Source organism: Lissotriton helveticus, chromosome 4_1 (assembly GCF_964261635.1).
Source record: "Lissotriton helveticus chromosome 4_1, aLisHel1.1, whole genome shotgun sequence".
NCBI lineage: Eukaryota > Metazoa > Chordata > Amphibia > Caudata > Salamandridae > Lissotriton > Lissotriton helveticus.
The window spans coordinates 414,585,089-414,606,464 of NC_136063.1; the positions used below are offsets into that span (position 1 = coordinate 414,585,089).

Genomic DNA, 21,376 nt, shown 5'->3' on the forward strand with positions numbered 1-21,376 from the left:
AATTCTATTAAGGACAAGGAGGCGAGGATTATGCTTTCTCATTTCTTTTAATGAAATGCTCAGCAGCCAATAAAAGTAACCAAAAACTACATTTCCCATAAACACTAGGGAATGACCATAGAGACTACAGTATAAAAGGTCCCAACATTAGTCCTTCTTCCTCTTTCTTTGTCGAGGAAACAGCTCAATTCCAGAATGCAATCCAATGTAGAACAACAATAGTAACTCCAAACACGCTTCAGCAATCCAAAGGAACTGGAAGCAGGCAGTAGAAGAACTCGGGGTCCGTGAACCAGGAGAAAGATGAAACTCAGGCGGAAGTCGGCAAACTCTACTTCGGGTCTGAACCTGAAAGAGACACATAGCCGTAACATCCAAATAACGCAAGAGAGTCAAATGCAATCCAGGGGGGGGGGAACAAGGAATAAGAGAGATTTGCAACAGCAGTAAAACAGAGTACAGTACATAACAATACAAATCAAGTACAATGGGTGGGATAATCCTCGCCTCCTTGTCCTTAATAGAATTGAAAATTCTTGTCACGAATGTTTGCAAATTTTGAATTCTATGTCAGGACAGGAGGCTCCGATTATGCTTTTTTAAAGCTTAGCCACCACCACAGAAGCAATGCTATCAATTGGTTTGTAATAAAACGTTTTGAAAACTGAATCAGAAGACCAATCCGCGGCCTTCATAATGTCAAAAAGGGTGACACCCATGGAATAAGCTTTAGAAGCCATCGCCCCACGTGCAGAATGTGCCCCAAACACAGATTCATCAATGCCCGCCTCGGACATAAGCCAACGCACCCGGCGCGCCAGAGTAGCTGGAGTGACAGGGCGAAATGGTTTCTGTAAGGCAATTAACAATTAACCCTGCATATCTGAACGTAAAGAAGTAGTACTCACCTCATAATCCTTAAGGCACTGCACAACGCAAAGGTTGGGGTGAGCGGGAAAAGACGGATAAGTAATGAAAGAAGTATTCGATTTAGTCCGTCTAGAAAGACGAAAAGTAACACCCTCAGGTGTGAAACTGCGACCCGCAAGATCTAATGCACGGACATTCGACACACGTTTACAAGATACAAGGCACAACAGCATGGTCAACTTAGCAGACAATTGTTTACGGGACAACAATGGATTGGAAGGCCAGGCCTCCAAAAACCGGAGGACGATGGAAACATCCCATAAAGAGACATACTTAGGAGTGGGAGGCTTCGAGAGCCGAATACCTTTAAGCAATTTGGAAACGAAGGGATGCTCACCAGCATGCTTGCCATCAATCTGGATGTGGCCAGCTGAAATAGCGGAACGAAAATTATTGACCGTCCTATAAGCCAGACCTGAAGAGGCCAGGGACGCCAAAAAATTAACGATCAAACAGACATCTGCTGAAACAGGATCAGCTTCCCGTTGAGCACACCAATCACACCACCGCTTCCAAGCACCTTTGTATTGTTTGTGAGTATTGGGAGACCATGCCTCACTAATGAATTTGGAAGCGTCGCTAGAAATGCCCGGGATCGTCCAGCGATCCCCGAGATCCGCCACGCCAGCAGCTGGAGAGAGCCTGACAGAATTAGGGGATGCGGATCTTCGAGAGGATCCAGCAAAAGATTCCACTTCTGGGGAAGAAGGAGAGGGGGCTCGCAACACATTTCCAGGAGAACCGGGAACCACGCTTGAGCCCTCCAGAACGGAGTAATCAGAATCAGATCCGCTCGAAACCTCTTGGCGTAAGCCAGAACCCTGGGGATCATCAGGAATGGGGGAAACGCATAGCACAGAGTTGATGGCCAAGTCTGAAGAAAGGCGTCCGTGGCTAGGGCTAGCGGATCCGGTCTCCAACTGTAAAATAGTGGAAGCTGCGTGTTGAGGCGAGAAGCAAACAGGTCCATGTGACACTGGCCCCAACGCCGAAGAAGGGAGCGGAACACGCGAGGGTGAAGCCTCCAGTCGCTGAAGTCCCGAAGATGTCGCGAGTGCCAATCCGCAATTTGATTGTGGCGACCCGGAAGATACTCCACAATAACAGTGATCTTCTGCTGCAGACAAAAATGCCAAAAGTCTTTGGCTATCTCCGCAAGCACCTTGGACCGAGTCCCGCCCAGCTTGTTGACATAGCGGACTGCGGACACATTGTCCATCCGGAGAAGAATGCAGCAGCTGGACTGATGGGGTGTAAAGCACTTGATCGCAAAAGAACACGCTAGGAGTTCCAGACAGTTTATGTGGAGAGACAACTCCTGAGGAGACCAACGACCCCCCGTTGAGACAGGACCGCAGCGGGCTCCCCTACCCCAGCGACTGGCATCGGATTCTATCACGAGTTCCGGCGACGCACCGAAGAGAGCGCGACCATTCCAGGCCTCCATGTGGTCCAGCCACCATTGCATCTCCCACCTCACTTCCTCCGACAGAGGAACCTGATCCGAGTACCTGAGGCCTTTCCGGAGATGTTGGATTTTCAGATGCTGCAATGCCCTGTAATGCAGAGGACCCGGAAAGATCGCCTGAATGGAAGATGCTAACAGACCTACTACACGTGCCAACGATCTCAATGACACAGTCCGTCTGGAAATAACAGACGTCAACTCCCTCTTGATGTAACGAATTTTCTGACCGGGCAAGAGAAGCTGACAGGCAACCGAATCTATCTGGAAGCCCAGAAAATCTATTGATTGCGTCGGTGTCAAGACCGATTTCTGAATATTGATCAGAAAACCGAGAGGAGATTGCAAAAGAGCGACAGACCACTCCAGATGAGTCAGGAGCTTGAGCGGACAATCCGCCATAAGGAGAATGTCGTCCAAGTAAATAATCAGACGGACACCTCGAGCTCGGAGATGCTCCACCACCGGTCTCAGAAGCTTCGTGAAGCACCACGGTGCCGACGAAAGGCCGAAGGGGAGAACCTGATACTCGTACCAAACACCCTTCCATTGAAATTGGAGGAACCGACGAGGAGGCTTGAAGATTGGAATCGACAGATATGCGTCTTTGAGATCCAGACGTACCATCCAATCCCGTTCGCGAAGGAGATTCCGCAAGAGATGGATGCCCTCCATCTTGAAGTGCCGGTACACAACCCCTCCGTTGAAGTCTTTCAGGTTGAGAACCAGGTGAGATCCGCCCCCTTTCTTCTCGACCAGAAAGACTGAGCTGACAAACCCCGTCGGATGACGGACAGTTGGAAGAATCGCCCCTTTTTTGAGAAGGACGTCGATTTCCTCGGAGAGGCATGCTTGATCGTGAAGGGAAAAACTTAAAGGAGGGGGAGGATGGGTCTGATGCATGGGTTGGTAGAACTCTATCTTGAACCCTTGAACGGTGTCTAGCACCCATGCATCGCTGGAGATCATGCGCCAATTGTTGAGAAAACATTGCACTCTGCCCCCCAAAAGCACATCGCAAGCAGGAATCAGGCTCACCTGCAGAGTTGGAGTCTTGGTAATGACCCTGTTGTCCTCCGGAACGGCCCTTTCCATAGTTCCCTCGCCCCTTGCGGGAGGGATAAAAGTTCGCTCTGGTGGAATAACCTGAGTCGTGGCCTCCTCCGCGTTGAGAGTTATTTCCTCTGTGGGACTGTTGATGTGAACCTCGGCCGAACGAGCGTCCACGATTTCGTCCGGCCCTGGCAAAAACCGGACGCATAGCACGGCGCAAGGAAGCCTGCGCTTTATCGATACCACTGAAGGTGGAGACAAATTTAGTGAGCTCCTTCAAAAAAGGCTGCCCAAAAAGAATACCTTGCGCCTCCGGACCAGACTCTGAGGCTGATAATTCCGCCAGTTTAGGGTCCAATTTTAAAAGAATAGACCTGCGCCGCTCTGACGATACAGCACAATTTGCGTTGCCTAATTGACAGACAGCCCTCTGTGCCCATTTGATTAATTCATCGGGGTCCACAAGAGCCGAGGCCTCCTTTGCCTGGAACCCAAGATCCAGAATTTTTGTCAATGGACCAAGCAAATCAAGTAACTTGTCTTGGCAGGACCGCCAAGATCTGTCAAGGCCCTTCTTAGGGTCCTTAGAGTACTTTTTTAAATAAGTGACCATCATCGGATCAACTTCTGGTGTATCTGCCAAGTGATCCGCGAGATCTGGCCGCGGACATTCGGAGCGGAGTCTGGCTCTAACAGTGGCATCGAAAGGCTGATGAATGCGCGCCTGAATATAAGCTGCGACTGCAGGGGACGGCAACCAAGAGTATGAATTAGGGTGAAGGATATCTGCAGGCACAAAGGTCAACACCGGGGGACGCTCAGGGGCGTCAACAAAATGTTCCTTGCGGGCACGCTTCTTCGGCGGGGGAGAATCATGATCAGAAGAAGCAGAAGTACGCACATGATCAGAATCGTCAGTATCATGTGGTGCAGAAGACTTGAAAGCGTTAGCTGCCAGAGATTTCGCCAATTTTTGGAAGTCCGACCTGTGGGGATTGACAGGAGATTTGGACGACTTCTTAGTAGATGGCAACCAACCTTGCTGTTGCGCATACTTATTCAAATGGCGTTCGAGTGGATTAATAGCCCGTACTAGCGCCTTATTTACAGATTGTTGGACACCTTTGTCCAACTCTTCCACCAAATTGTGCTCCAAAGAACCATCATCATCGTCCCCATAATAATAGTCATCCTCATCACCATAATAATCTTCCATGATACACAAAGTGTATAGAATAAAGCCCACAAGATGACTGGAAGAGATATTGAGTGCCAAAGACACAATGCAGGGGGAGCGTGAGAACCCCACAGCAGGCCAACAGAGCAGGCACAAACCTGACTCGAATGCAAATAAAACGTGGAGGGAGATATGCCTGCTGAATCAAAATGCACACTCTAGGCAAAGCCTATGCACCAAAGTCACAACCAAAGCTCTCACTGAACTCCGGCGTCATACGGGGTTAATTCTGAGACAGGCTGTGGGCGTTGACGTATTACACGACTTTCTCCTGACCGGCGCTGTGAATAATGCCACAGAACCGGAAACAAGCCAATGCGCATGCGCGACACGGCTGCCTGCACAGAAACGGCTCGAGAGCGCTCGCGCTCCCTTCACGAGCCGATAACCCCTGCTCCCGCTCCACTAAACGAACAAGGCAGCACACAGGCGCCCGGTCCCAGGGAGGCGAACACACGCTCCCAAAGTGCGCAACAAGAACGGGCCGAACGAAGAAAACGGCAGCAAGTACAACCGGCAACCGGAGCTGGAGCGTAAACAAATGTAAAACACAGCGGAAACACAGCGCGCTGCAAGCGCCAGCAATGCGCACACAGTAAGTGAAAGAAAATCAATACATATTAGCTCAATAACAGTAAAGACACGCAAATACAGAAAAAAGCACTTAACTCGCTGCGGAGCAGCAAAGAAAGAGGAAGAAGGACTAATGTTGGGACCTTTTATACTGTAGTCTCTATGGTCATTCCCTAGTGTTTATGGGAAATGTAGTTTTTGGTTACTTTTATTGGCTGCTGAGCATTTCATTAAAAGAAATGAGAAAGCATAATCGAAGCCTCCTGTCCTGACGTAGAATTTGCCCAGAATCACATAATCCTACGTTTGAACTCAAACTTAGTTCCCTACCTCCAAAGTCTGCAGCTCTGGCCTGCATGGTCACATCATCTCCACTTGTTGTTAAGTTAAAATTGTTTCCTGGGTCGGGTGGCTGTGACTACTTCCACATATCATGACACAATACCTGACATGCGGAAGACTCGCGATTTTTAAGGCGAAAAATTGCTTTCTTTTAGTTGTCGATCGCTTAAAATTTACTTCATGTTGATGTTGGTAAACGGGGAAAATAAATTCCTCAGATTTTTTTCACTTTTTTCCTCCTTCGAAACGTCGGCATGCACTAACAACTCCCTGTAATGTCCCAGCAATACTAAGCGTCTTTCCTTGGTTGTGTCACAGTGCCCCCAGCTCCCCTATTTCAACAATTGGGCTACTTTTGGTTGATTTTGGGCTGGAGGGGCGTTTCCAAATCTGACAACAGTGGTCTCTGGTTGTGGAGACCAGTGCGTGAAAGTCGAACTGTAGCTGCATCTTCCTGCCTTTCGGAAGTGGGCGGGATCTAGTGATGTCAGCCCAGAGATGCTTGACTGTACTGGGTAATTATCCCTGCCCGTCACCTGGAGCCAGCATCTCGGCGTGAGGTGGGGCAACCGGATTCCGCTTCATAGCAATTTCTGTTGCGGATCGCCACCCGGCCCGTACGCCAACATTGTCGCGTCATCTCCTGCTGCCTGCCTTCTACGTTCCTCCCTCCCCCTGTTTCCGTGCATAGCGACTGTCTGCTCCGGCCTACGCCCCACCCTACGCCGCTGCTGCCAGTGCCCTGTGGGTGGAGGGCTGAAGCAGACCCCTGCGTCTCCCACCAGGACCCCGTCCCTTGGTCCCACAGCCTCTCCTGAGGCCGCAACGACAGCGGTGAGTGAAACTCTGCTGCTGAGTGAGATTCCCACCACAGGAGGGGCTGCAGTGCCACCCCTTACCCATTCCCTGCAGTATTCGGCTGCCTGGTGGCCTTTAATGATCACGAGTGGCAAGATTGGTTGTCACTCGGCTTAGTACGTGTACATTTTCCGAGTGACACTTATCCGCTATTCTTCAGAGTTAAGTTCCTTCCAGGAAATACCCCACTGTGGAATTTAAGGATGTAGAAATAAACTTAAGGCAGCTACAACAGACCTAAGATGTCTCCAGTCTACTTAATTTTATTAACCTCGATCTTCCCGGAAATCTCCGTGGAGCAATTATGGTAAGCACAAGTAGTCGTCCGCTTTCGTTTCGTTAGTTTATTAAAATCGTGTCCAATATCTGTCACGAACTTTAATTACAAAACATACACGAAGTCCATTACATGTGAACACTTGTGTAATCCTAAATACAGCAATTAACTACTTCTTCTTGCTATCCCAATACAAAAAATTCGAATGTGAGGCAGTGCCTTTAAAAATGACAACCATTGTTTACGTTCGTTCATCCAAAAATGTCTTCCTTTGAAGGCAGACTGTGTGATTGTCTTCTAGGCACCGGAGGAAGCAACATGGCAGTTTGTAGTAAATTAATGTGGAGAAGTGGGAGTTTTTATTTCAGTTTAAAACAATATAATTTCTACACTTCGTATAAATCTCGATTTTTTAAATTCACTGTTTATTTACGGAAAGTACAGTAATGACATAGTTCACATTCTGAGCGCTGATACTGACCCCTCATATCTTGATTACCTTTCGGTAGTTACCTTTGAGGTGTGCGTCCAGCTTTCTTCGTTATGGTCTGCCGTAGTCAAATGACCTAATTCAGTGGTTCCTTGACCTATAGTCTATGGCCACTCTGGGTCCGCGAAGCCTAGTCAGATGGTCTGCAACTGCTTGGATACTATTATCAGATTAATACAGTGTTTATAAATAAAGAAGCCAAATGTACAGTAAAACACTTTAACATTTACTGTAAACGTGAAAGAATTTGAAACAAGGCCAAAAATGTAGGGGCCGATTTCGATGGCGGGCGGATCACCACCGATCTGCCTGCCATATTAGTATGGTGGGGTGCACCGCGGCAGACGGAAAGACCGTCGGCCGCTTTTCCGACTGGTCGAATTGTCGACCGGGAGGAAAAGGGACACAAAATGGTGGTGGAGTCTGCAAGACACCGCCGTTCATATTTTGATGTATGTGGAAATTGTCCTTTTATGGAAAGGTATGCGGTCTTTGATATTGGGGGCCCGTTGTAGGCCGCCAGGGTGTTGTGGGGGGTCCTCATTGCAAGGCACTATGCGGCAGACAGCACATGGTGCCTGACATGTTGTGCATGGCAATGCTGTGCACAACCCTTTTACATTGCGAGTGGGGCTGCAGCCAGCAGATCCACCTGCAATGTAAAAGGCCGAGGAGGCATAAGTACGTCTCGCATAAGTGAGAGCTATTGGCTTTGCCAGTGCCTGTTTGTTTCCTGACACTCTTTCTTTACTGGACACTGACAACCCTACAAGAGTCTATTTTTGTGGCTCTCATCAAAATAAAAATCATCATACTTTAACAATTTGAGCCAAGTATTTATGCTCAGAAAAGTTTTAAGTCATGGGCAAAGTGGACTCTTGCCCAGCCCCAGCCTTTCAGGGGGCCACCTGATAGAGCCAGCTCTGTTCTGTGGAGAGTCTTGCCCTCATGACCTGGAATAATTCTTAAACAGATTGTTTGTTTGAAATACTGTTTCCCTTTAATTTATGCTTAACATGGATCTATTACAGACATTTGGCAGAGAAATCAACATCTTGTGGGCAGAGTTGGTTTAACCCTTTGAATAGCAGTCGGGGCAGGGTCAAGACACAGACTGGCATGAGGGAATGTCAGTCTTACCTATTCGGCCAGCACAAGCCTGTCTGAATAGGTTTTATTTTACGACCTGAATCTGAGAATGTGAGTTTCCAGCTTTAGATGCATTGAGACACTGTTCTACAGTGTCGACCCATGCACATGAAGGGACTTAGCTCCAATTTTATTGTAACTGAATGAATAGTAAATTGTGGTTTGCAGATCTTAATCTGCTGGATAAATAAGGAAGGACGAACGGTTTAGCTAAACAATCTGGTTATCGTCTTTGTACATGTGTATGGACGAGACATAGGGATTTTTTTATTTTTTTTTATTTTTTTTTTAAAGACCTTTATTGTGCAAAAGTAGTATACAGTTACGGGCCCACAACCAGTCCGGCTGGCCTCGAAAGCAGATCAGAGCACATACGGCAACAATAAATCAGCTCAGCAGTCTCCAAAGTCAAAAAACAGCAAACATTACAACGTCCCACAGATTGGATGCGATTACCGAGTGCAAGAGTCTTTAAGGTCCATTTTAAAATTAAGATATAATACAAGAAGGATCAGAGACCAGATAGTCCATTGAAACACCGAGAGGGCAATGTGCACAGAAGGATATCCAAAAACGGAGATGCATAATCGAAGGAGCGGTACAGAACTACATTAATCAGGATAAAGAGGCATACAATCAAATTTCGTATCGTGCAAAACCCACCCCACATACATAAACAACCCCGTAGAAGCGAGCGTGAACCCCAAGGAGACGAAAAAGGCACGCAACTACACACCTAGCCTCCATACTGACCCAGAAAAAGAGGGAAAGAAAGAAAAGACAAACAAAAGGAAGAGAGTAAAAATAACGGTCCATAGAACTAAAAAAGGACAAAACAAACCCCCCCCCCCCCTACCCCCCACCCTACACGCATGCAGAGGCTATGGCCTACCCCCCCCTCGCAGTGTGCCTATCGCCCAAAAACGAGTACCCGAAATATAGACAAAAAAGAGAAAGAAGAACAAGAAAGGAAAGGTTACAGAAATCGGTGGGCGGAACAAACATATACATACACACAGACTCCCGGTCTCCCCAGCCAAAAAGGTACATTCTACCCCAGAAACACAGCAGCTACAGGAATCGATAGTGCGATAAAATCGGGGAGAGGCAACCTAAGCTGCGCAAAGAGTGTAACCTAAAAACACGCCAATTCACCCCCCGGCCACCACACAGATGTCACACATTAAAGAAATCACCTAGCCTTGGCCCGATCTTGTGAGTCCCCCAAGGGATGTCTGTCCAGTAAAGCCCGCTGCAATCGTCATAAAGGAACAAAATGGCCACAGAAGGTAAAGGAGCGACATGAAAATGCAAACAGGACGCCATAGATTGCCGACAAAGACACTTTCACTAATGTCCATCGCCCCCAATACCACCCCAAAATACTTATGCCATGGCCAAAATACAGGGGCGAGGAGAGAAGAGGCATTCACCGGAGCCAACAGTCGCCGAGACAATGTCTGGGCCACTTGCAGCGATACAATGGGCGAGGTCCCCATATCCTGTCGAGAATGGCACCCTGCAGTAGAGCAGAAGCAGACGGATGTTAGTCCACAATCATCAGCACAGTCCAGGATCTGTAAGTCTCCCCCGCACTCGAGTGCGACCACAGTATCGCCTTCAAAGACAGTGAGGGGCAAGTCCACGTACCCCCAGGAGCCATCTGATCGCGATCGTTTCAGTGTGGACACAAGATCGTCAAGTCTACGTCCCAACACACGATTTCTTTCCTTCAAATCGGACTGCAGGGCAAGAAGAGCAGCAAGAATATCACCACAAAGCAGTGCTGGCTGTGTGTCCCACCATACAGCATCGCTCGGCAAACCGCAGTCCCCAGACCACTGTGCTTCAGTAGGCAGGGCGATGTCCTGCCTTTCAATCAGGCAACCAGCAGACGGGCCCATCCGGGAGGGAGAGTGAAGGCAAGGCAGGGACGAGTCCGGTTCAGGTAAATTGCAGTGTGATACTCGGGGGCCGGCACAACACACGCCCAAGGAGCAATCACCGCTCCAGGTCAGCAATGGCGGCGAATTCGGGAGCGGCCTGCGAAAATCGGGCAGAAGAGCGGACATATCTCTCCCTCAGCGCTCCACTCGTAAACAGTTGAAAACCGAGCTCCCACTTCAGGGGAAGAGGCCGGCAGTATCGCGTCGCAATCAGCTTCCCAGCGGTGTGTTTTCCCTCAGCAGGCACTCCGGTCCGGCGAGCCGGCCCCACCCAGGCTCAGCTAGCCGCTGTTGACACACTAGCGCCCGGCCATGTTTCGTAACTGAGACCCCGGCTCCAGGGCCGCGGGGTCGCAAAACCAATTCGAGGATTGCTCCGGCTGTAGGGCTGTCAGAGGCGTCAGGATAGCGCGAGCGAGATCTGCGCGCATTCACCGTCACCCCGCCGCCAGTCGATCACAGGAGTACAGGCAGGATATACGTGCGGGGCTCGGAGGCTGGAGGAGCCGGGAGCCTACGCTACCATTCAGGTCGCCATCTTGGCTCCGCCTCGACATAGGGATTTTAAAGTCGCTGTTTCCTTGACTGGGGACCCAGTGGGTGGCTTCAAAGGGGAAACAACCTTTACAACGCAACTTTTACAATGCACTACCATTACAACGAAACTTTTACAATGCAAGATCCATTACAACGCATGCCATTACAAAGCAACCATTACAACGCGTGACACTACAACGCATACCATTACAACGCATGACATTAAAACGCAGTCATTACAACGCATTCCATTACAACGCATACCATCACAACGCATAGTACCCTTACACTATCCAACACTTACCCTACTGTTGCACCCCCAGGAGTTATAATAGTAATTTTTACCCCTACAGTATCCAACACTTACCCTACTTTTGCATCCCCTGGAGTTAGAATATTAATTTTTACCCCTACACTATCCAACACTTACCCTACTGTTGCACCCCCTGTAGTTAGAATAGTAATTTTTACCCCTACACTATCCAACACTTACCCTACTGTTGCACCCCCCTGGAGTTAGAATAGTAATTTTTACATATTTATTCACGATTAGCTTTCACAATTACAAGTTGTTAAACTGCATGGGGTGTTTAAATGGATAGATTCACCTGCGCAAATGAGAATGGGTTTATACCAGGGTGTCTGGAGCACAATTCTGTTGGCTTCCTTGTGATTACAAATATGTGGCTATGTTGCCGATTTTTGGATATGAAAGATGCAAAAGTTTGGGATCACCGTAAGTTTATTTATTTTTATTTTGCCCTTGTTTGTTTCTTTGGTCTATGTTTCTTTGATGCACAATTGAGTTATGCACATGGTGGGATTCCGTATGGGGTTTATTGTTTACATGGGGTTAAAGTATGTATATTTCACCTTTGAATTTTTTTATGCGGTTTAGGTTTAAAACATCACTTGTGATTCTTTGATAAAGGCACAAGTTGTTAAGGTGTAATTATTAGTGGCATGTTGGTGTTCATGGATTTATTTTATACACTGCAGGTCGATGGTTTAGTTAAGTTAGTGTCTTGTACAATTATGCATGACTGCTGATTGACTTTTTTCCATACCACAGCTACCCCTGACGAAGGGCAATTGGCCCAAAATGTATTGTGTTAATAACTAGATGGTGGATAAGACGTGAATTCTTACTTGCTGATGTATAAGGCCTAGATGGGCACTTGAAGTTGCGCTGTCTCTATCTGTAAACTGTACTAAAGAAATGGATTCACTGGATTACTTGGACATTAATTGGTTAAAAAAAATACAAGGAGGTAGTAGTTTTCCAACATGGGAAAGGACCGCACATCAACAAAGGAGAAGCAAGTATCTGAAAATTAAGTAAAAGGCGTGAGATGTATACAGTGGCTGTGAGTACAGCGGCTGCTAGGTGAGCTGTAAGCACTTACTACCAATAAGCATTTACAATGCAACGGTCTCGCCTTTGCAAAAGTTAGAGCTACTGGCATTGTAAATGACAACATTTTTATTTATGTGTTGGTTTTGAAAACCGATAAATAAATGGCATTGTTATTTACAATGCCAATAGCTTAATCTTCCAAATGCTGGAGTGTATTGTGCACTGAGAGGGACAGTAAGGAGGCATTTGCCCTGAGAGGGGCAGTGAGGAAGTATTGTGTGTTGAGGGGGGCTGTGAGGAGGTATTGTGCGTTGAGGGTTCAGTGAGAAGGTATTGTGCACTGAGGGGGGCAGTAAGGAGGTATTGTGCGTTGAGGGTTCAGTGAGGAGGTATTGTGCGTTGAGTGGGCAGTAAGGAGGTATTGTGCACTGAGGGGGCAGTGAGGAGGTGTGGTGCACTTAAGAAATAATCTGAAACCAAGACCACAGCCCTCTCGAGATGCATGCAGGACCTGCTAGCAGGCAGGTCGCTCCCCATACCACCACACAGCCGCCAGCTGCCTCGTTGCTCCTGCCGCCGTCTCCCGCTCCCTCGTTCCCGCCGCTGCGTCCCTGCGGCCCCGCCCCCTGACACCCATTGGCCACCCCGCTCCCGCCTCCCAGCTGCTCCTCCCTCCCTCCCTTTCTACCTCTTAAGGGGGCTGCACAGTGGCATAGGAGCGACCTTTGACCCTGCTCGCAGGCAGGTCGCTCCCCACGCCGCCTCACAGCCGCAAGCTGCCTTGTTGCTCCTGCCGCCTCCGTATCACGCTCCCTCGTTCCCGCCGCTGGGTCCCTGTGGCCCCACCCCCTTGACACCCATTGGCCACCCCGCTCCCGCCTCCCAGCTGCTCCTCCTTCCCTACCCACCTCTTATGGAGGCCGCGACGCTGGCGCGCCAAAGACAAGCCTGTCTGCGCCCGTCCGCGCCAGGATCGCACCCAGGGCCAGAAACCCCTAGAACCTGCGAAACGCCACAACACCAGACTCCGCTACGACGCCAGCACCCTCCACGCACTCAACGCCGGCCGAAACTACACTTGCTTCCATGCCACACCGAAACTGACTCATAGACCTTTCAACTGCCACACCTGCTGCTTCACCTGCGACAGAACCACCAAACCTCCAAGGACCGTACCCAAACACCTCCGCTGCATACTCCTCAACACCCGCTCCGCACCCAAACACGCCGTCGAGCTCTGCGATCTGCTCGACACCTCCGCCCCAGACGTGGCCTTCCTGACCGAGACCTGGTGGAACGTCCCCTCGACGCCCGACATCGCCATAGCCATCCCGGACGGCTACAAGATCACCCGCAGGGATCGCGCCAACGGAATCGGAGGAGGAATAGCCGTCATCCATAAGTCCACCCTCAAGGTCGCCACCCACGCAGAAGATACCCTTAACACCGCCGAACACCTGCACTTCCGGATCCACACCGACCCCACCACCACCCTCTGAGGAACACTCATCTACAGGCCACCCGAACCCCGAGCACAATTCAGCGACTCCATCGCTGACCTCGCCAGCACCCACACACTCTCCTCCATAGACTACATCCTCCTTGGGGACCTGAATTTCCACCTCGAGAACAACAATGACGCCAACTCCGCCATCCTGATCGACAACCTCGCCAACATCTGCCTCAGACAACTCGTCACCGCACCTACTTGCGCCGCTGGCCACACACTGGACCCCATCTTCTCCACAGGCACCCACGTCGCTTTCGACCATACCACCGATCTCCACCGGACCGACCACCGCTGCATCCATTTCACCTTCAACAAACCAACCACGCACCACCGCACCCAACAGCTGCCTCGCTGCTGCTGGAGCAAAGTCACAGAAGACCAGCTGAGTACCACCCTCGCCCAGAACCCAGATGCCGCAGCCCGCAACCTCAGACAGTGGATCGACGACTGTGCCAACACACTCGCCCCACTCAAGAAACCCTCCAACAACCACGCCCGCAAGAGAGCCACCTGGTTCTCTGACAAGCTGCAGACCTCCAAACGCGCCTGCCGGAAACTGGAGAAGATATGGCTCCACGAACGCACTCCGGGCGACCACGCAGCCCATAAGGACGCCACCCGCAGACATCACCACCTCATCAGATTAGCCAAGAGATCCTCCTTCAAAGACCGCCTGGATAGCAACGCACATGACAGCAAAGAGTTCTTCAGCATCGTAAAGGAACTCCAACCCCAGCGCCAACGACATACCGCCCTCACAAGAACTGTGCAACTCACTGGCCATCTTCTTCCACCGCAAGATCGCTGACATCCATGACAGCTTCAACACCATGACCACCCCGACTACGCCAGACCCCACCTCCCCTGTGAACACCACCAGCGCCAACCACCTGACCTCCTGGTCCAACGTCAACGACGACGAGACACGCAAGGTCATGAACTCCATCTACTCAGGATGTCCGTCAGACCCGTGCCCACACCACGTATTCAACAAAGCAGACGTTGCCTTTGCACCCCAACTACGGAAGGTCATCAACATCTCCTTCGACACAGCGACATTCCCGGAAAGCTGGAAACACGCCGAAATCAGCGTCCTCCTCTAGAAGCCCAAGGTGGACCCCAAGGACCTCAAGAACTTCCGGCCCATCTCCCTGCTCCCGTTCCTGGCGAAGGTAATCTAGAAAATTGTCAGCATGCAACTGGCCCGCCACCTGGAAGACAACAAGATCTTGGACCCGTCCCAGTCCAGGTTCAGACGAAACCACAGCACCGAGACAGCCCTCATCGCCGCCACAGACGACATCGGGCGCCAACTAGACAACGGTGAAACATCAGCCCTCATCCTACTGGACCTGTCTGCCTCCTACAACACGGTCTGCCATCGCACTCTAAAGACACGCCTCCTAGAAGCCGAAATCCAAGAGAAGGCCCTGGACTGTACCACGTCCTCCCTGTCTGGCAGAACCCAGAGCGTCCGCCTCCCGCCGTTCCGATCCGAGTCCACCGACATCATCTGCGGCGTCCCTCAGCCCGACGCTGTTCAACATCTACATGGCCCCCCTCGCACAAGTGGCCCGCCAACACGACCTCAATATCATCTCCTACGCCGACGACACCCAGCTCATCCTCTCCCTCACCAAGGACCCGCACACCGCCAAAACCAACCTCCACGAGGGAATGAAGGCCGTCGCCGACTGGATGCAGAACAGCCATCTGAAGCTAAACTCGGACAAGACGGAGGTACTCATCCTCGGACCCACCCCCTCAGCCTGGGACGACTCCTGGTGGCCGACCACACTGGGAGCAGCACCGACAGCCACAGACCATGCACGCAACCTAGGATTCATCCTCGACTCATCCCTCTCCATGTCTAAACAGGTCAACGCCTTCTCCTCCTCCTGCTACAATACCCTCCGCATGCACCGCAGGATCTATAAGTGGATCCCGACCGAAACAAGAAGAACGTCGACACAGGCCCTCGTCAGCAGCAGACTGGACTATGGCAACGCACTCTACGCAGGAATCCCAGGCAAACACCTATGACGACTACAACGCATCCAAAACACCTCCGCCCGACTGATCGTCAACGTCCCCCTCCGCAGCCACATCACTCCCCACCTGAGAGACCTACACTGGCTCTCCATCGACTAGAGGATCACCCTCAAGCTCCTCACCCACGCACACAAAGCACTCCACATTAGCTGGACCAGCCTACCTGAACAGCAGACTCAACTTCTACACCCCGACCTGCCAGCTCCGACCTGCCAGCTCCGCTCCGCCAGCCTCGCCCTCGCCGATGTCCTCTCATCCAACGAACAAGCTCCAGTGGCAGATCCTTTTCCTACCTCGCCGCCAAGACCTGGAACACCCTCCCTACCCACCTACGGCAGACCCAAGATCTACTCGCCTTCAGAAGACTCCTCAAGACCTGGCTCTTCGAGCAGTAGCGGCACCTCCTCCCCTCAGCACCTCGAGACCTTCCAAGGGTAAGTAGCGTGCTTTACAAGTACGCTGATTGACAGTGGGATCTCGGCTGGACACTGTACTCACAGACCCACCCCCTCCCTGCTGCAGAAGATGAACTCCGCTAGAGCCCGACATCTCTCTGGATGTATGCTGCAGTTGAGTGGTGTCTCTCCTGCCCCTGTACCCACAGACCTCTCTCCTCTCTCTAGAATCAGGCATACAGTGGCCTCTCTTCTGCCCCGTGTAACCACAGCCCTTTCGAGATGCATGCCGGACAGTGGGATCTCACCTGGACACTGTACTCACAGACCCACCCCCCTCCCTGGAAGCTTGCTGCAGGAGATGAACTCCGCTAGAGCCCGACATCTACCTGGATGTATGCTGCAGTTGAGTGGTGTCTTTCCTGCCTCCATGGCTCCAGAGCTCCCTCTCTGTAGCTGGCGCTCAGCGCGAATCTCGCTGTTATCTCAGTCCCTGCCAGGGCAGAGCCCTCGGTCTGCTGCGGGCAAAGAATGTGCAATGTGTGTGTGTGTGTGGGGGGGGGGGGTGTCTGTGTGTGTCTCTTTGGATGCCACTGTCTCCCGAGACAGTCAGCCGACATGTCTGTTTATTCATTACTGTCACTCTGCCCCCTTTCTCTGTTGATTTATGGCTTTTCTTGTGCAGTTTAATTATTATTAGAGTTCTACGTTAAAACGTTCAATACACATTCACGTCATCCCTTGTTTTAAAATGGACACACCTTAATATACAAGATTGCATGTGCGCCTGTGTTAGTCAATGAATTTCACAAATAAATAACGATTTCATGGAGTTAGGGCTAAAGGTAAATAAATAGAGCGAAGAGTGCATTACAGGGATTCTCCCCATGTGTTCCCTGCGCCGACCACAGAGGGGAGAAATGTTGCTAAAAGTTCATTTCATCTATCACTCTCTCTCATGCCCTCTTCCAACCTCTCTCATGTGGTTCACTTCAGGTTTTTGAGCACAATATATTTTCCGTGCCTTTTCAAGGTTTCAGTCCCTCAAAGCCACACTCTCCTCCTCTTCTTCGTGTGTCTTCTGCGTACACTCTTTATGCAGCTGTGGCCTACTGTCCGCTTGTTTCTCTTTCTCGCACACTTCCTGTTCCTCTGTCTGGAGTTCATTCACTACTTCATGCACAAACTACCTATCCTTCTCTATCTTCCTTTCTGTCTATTCTCTGCAGCTCTCATCCCCATCTATTTACCATGCCAAATAATCCCACTGCACAAATACACAACACACCACACAATAACACCCCACACAATTCCACAAATGATTCCAATCCAACCCACATAATTCCATTCCACACCACATACATCCACATCACTCCAAACAAAACACAGGGGTAAAAGACATTACCATTTACAACGCCAATAGCTGTAACTCTTGCAAATGCGAGACCTATTGCTTTGCAAATTTTTGTTTAACCCGTTAACCGTGCCTGTTTTTTCGCGGAAGTGCGTCCGTTTTAAAGAACGGGCGGGGCTGCGTCGGCCGTTGAACGTGCGCAGCACCAGCCAGATAGTGCTCCGAACGTTCAACGGCAGACGGCAGCACTTAACGGGTTAAAGTATTTTTGTTCAGGAGCAAAGACACTCTCTCCATCTTGTGAGTGCTACGAATGTTTCAGCATAATAGAAACTTAGCAACAGGTGCCAGTACACCAGTGCTGCTGTAAACTGTACAGCGCCTTTTCTTGTAACCTACAGCCCTTCCCTCCACCAGGCTGTTATTTTCCAGATTTCTTTGTTCGCGACAGTATGTTAATTATTTTGAAACGTTTATATGCGGTGACTACATTTTGTTTTTCTGACGTTTGTGGTTAGATTCTTTCTTGTCCCCATTGACTATTCACCTTGGCGAAGGTGCTGACATCAATATAATCGTATTTTCAGTGTAGGATTTTGTTTTTTTCCTAATATGTGGGTTGAACCATTATTGGTGCCAAACGTTCACCGAAACTGTCCAAGATTACAGAAAGCTATTCAGCCTCACAGGGGATTTCTAAATAGCTGTAATGGGAACGTTTCCAGCAGTGAAACAACAGTGCGTGCATACTTTCGCTATGACTATGACCACATTTCCATTGAGCTTCGAGTTTTTTTGTTGTTTTTGTTTTGATTTTTCATTCGGATCACCTTGAAAGATTTGGCATGGAAATGTTTTTTTTTTTTTTTGCCCATATCTTTCCTCTTGATTTTACCTGTACTAAGCCGCTGTGAGTCAGCACATTGTTCACAACTGTTTATTTCAAATAGCTTTTCCTTGTACGCATATTTTTCAATCAGTGTTCGTAAATTGAAAAGTTTTGCACAAACAGCTAAACGTTTCCAGGGTTTTATCTTCTCGAATCATTTCAACTCTACCATCATCTTTGATTTGAAAAGACCAGAAAACTGCTACAAGTCACACTTTTGTGTGCACTTTAGGCGCTGGTATGAAATGAGAATACAAGGTGTTAGAAAGCCTTTGACAGTCATCCAGAGACCCAGACAGAAATCATAAGAATGATAATTTTAGATGTCAACCCACTGGAGATAACTTTGTTTTATCAAGTGCTATTTACTAGATATTTTGGTTTGTTACTGGTTTAGTTCGACTCTGAGAAAGACCGATGTTTTCCACATTAATGTACTTTTCCTCTCCAGTATAATCAGTCTCATTGGCCACTCAAGATTTTCAGCAACAGAATGGGGTACCGGCATTAACTACTACTTAGGTTCCCTCCTCCTAATCCTCAGACTATTTAGAATGTCCTTCCCCCCACAAACCCATGCTATCCCCATATAAAACGACTAAAGTGCAAACTCGTAGCTGACTTTTGCTTATATGTGGTATTTAGGGTCTATATGAAACACCATCTACATAAATGACTATTGGCAAAGCTAATATGTATCTCCTTTGAAAGGCATTAGTGAACCTTTTACCTTTGCCATTGTTTGTTGCCAATGAACAGCTTTGTTCATTATCATGAGAAATTAAAACTAAAATCTGTTTTACTGAACTGAGATATTATTGTATAGCACCTCATACCCTGATGTGGAGTGTTGAGCACATTATCGGGTATTTAGCACACTGCACCATAGGGAAGTGCTTTGTTGGTCATGTGTTATAATTGCTGAGGGCCTTTATGAGAAGTGTTTTGATGTTATGCGTGAGTGACCAACTTGATGTTCTTATGTTTGGGTTGCAGTGCTTGGTGGTGTGATGTAGGAATAATATTTGTGGGATAGGGCAGGTTGTATTAGCTCACTGTTTTAGTTTACTTCTCAGGTCCCAGGTTCAATTTTTTGTGATTACTAAAGATTTAGATGGATGTTGGTTTATTGCAGTACTCTCCAGCGTGTTCTCTCCAATTTCTAGTCGCTTCAGGTAATAATCAACTGGGCTCGATGTGTCTTCTCAGGATGGCGGTGATGGTATAACTTCCACCCAGCCTCTACCAATTACAAGAACCACTCTATTCTTTTGTGGTGATCCTTGAGACATTGTCATCTTTTCTGCACTGATTACAGCTGGGCTAGGTGAAATCCACTTGTGGTAAGTTCCTGGGACAATAGGCTATGCCTATTACCCACCCTGCATTGAATACAACCAGCTATGGTCGACTTCACATGTTGTTTACCTGGGAGTTTTAGGCACTGATGGGAAGTCTTCTGTTCTGCTCTTTTTGAATGTCATGGGGGTGCTTGTTTTGCATCTCAAAATTCTGAACTTTAAATGGTCTTGCATAATTTGTGTCTGGGCTAGAAAATTGTTGAACGTGTTGCCACCTGTAGTGAAAAGGTTTTTCCACCAGTATTCTTTTTCTTACAGGAATAGACAATGCCTGGAGGCCTGACTTACTATTTCTGAAAAGCAGGTGTTTAAGACAGGAGACTTTGATGGTTGGATTGTTGTTACACTGTGATAAAGCTTGCAGGCGGGTTTTTTGATAAATGAAATCTCAGATTATTGTAGGCAAGGATTTTGGTATTGACGATCCACTCAAACCTTGAAGCTAGAAGATTTGTACTGATTATCTTTGTTCGCTCCTATTAAGGGAATTTTATATTGTTTTGACAAGTGTAATTTTGTACATATTTATATTTTTATTACAGTATACCTGATGTTTGTCATGTGGGAAAGCTTATGCACAAAGCATTGGGTCTGAGTTGGTTCTCTAGTCAAGCCAATGTAAAAAGCTATAGACCTCGTTGGTTCAGTGGACAAAATTATTTAAAATGTTGTCAGTCTGATCGGTTTATTATGAAAACGTCTGACAAAGGCAATAGGTCTCATTTATTTATTATGAAATGCAAATGTCAAAGCTAATTAGCCTTTAAGGATGGATTGTAACTAAACATTGTGTAAGCCTGCAGGCATGTATTTAGTTACGTGCTTTTTAATGCAGTTGATAGGTTTTGTAGTTTGGTTGTTTCAGTTCTAAAGAAACTAAATAGCAAATGCTTCTCCAATAATGAAGCGCAAATGAAAGTTCTCACAGAGCGAAAACGTTTACTGCTAGTGGAGTCATATTCTATGCACTTGTTTTTTTGGTGGCCAAGCGCGCCATAGCCCAAGAATTTGGAAACCGGAGGGTATTTGTGAGGGCAAGCTTGCAATGCAAGAATGGACCAGTGTGGAGGCTGAAAAAGTAGTCTGAGGCAAGAGGATGGCCTCAAATCTTCGAAAACATGTGGGGGAGGTGGAAAACTATTATGGTCTCTACAAGATGGCCAACATGGTTAAGTAGCACCATGGAAGACCATGCTAGGGAGCGTCTAGACTGAAGGTGATACTGCGTATATGAGGCCCCATATGGAAATATAAGTATGCGAAAATTCACCCCCTAAAAATGTACTGCATTGGAAATACGAAAGACCTGATCTGCCTATGTAACTATATTGGTGGACCGACATGTATTTATAGGCAGGGGCATTGTATCTTTAGAAAACAATAAAATATATATTTTTTAATAGAGACAGCATTTGGTAAGGGGACACATGGTATTATCGTTTAAAAATCTAGGTAAAGAGGAAGTATCGAGACCTCCGGATGATAAAGAATGTTATGAAGTTAGCCCAAGACACAAGTTTTGAACTGTTAAATTATTCTCTTTTTTGGAGTTGCAAGGTAGCAGCTCCCTTTGGAATGAGATCAAAACCTCTTAGGAAATT

The 21,376-nt window shown here is 48.4% G+C and overlaps 1 protein-coding gene across 2 annotated transcripts in view; it reads left to right on the plus strand.

Annotated features, from left to right (window-relative positions):
- The first annotated feature begins 6,104 nt into the window (after window positions 1-6,104).
- The window catches only part of RNF19A (ring finger protein 19A, RBR E3 ubiquitin protein ligase), a 342,060-nt gene continuing 326,788 nt past the window's right edge, over window positions 6,105-21,376 (plus strand). The window contains exon 1 of one of the 2 annotated variants that reach the window (XM_078686950.1): window positions 6,105-6,434. The gene's annotated coding sequence lies outside the window, so the exon portion shown is untranslated. Of the gene's footprint in view, window positions 6,766-21,376 lie in introns of both variants that reach the window. The other variant, XM_078686951.1, reaches the window with a different exon arrangement.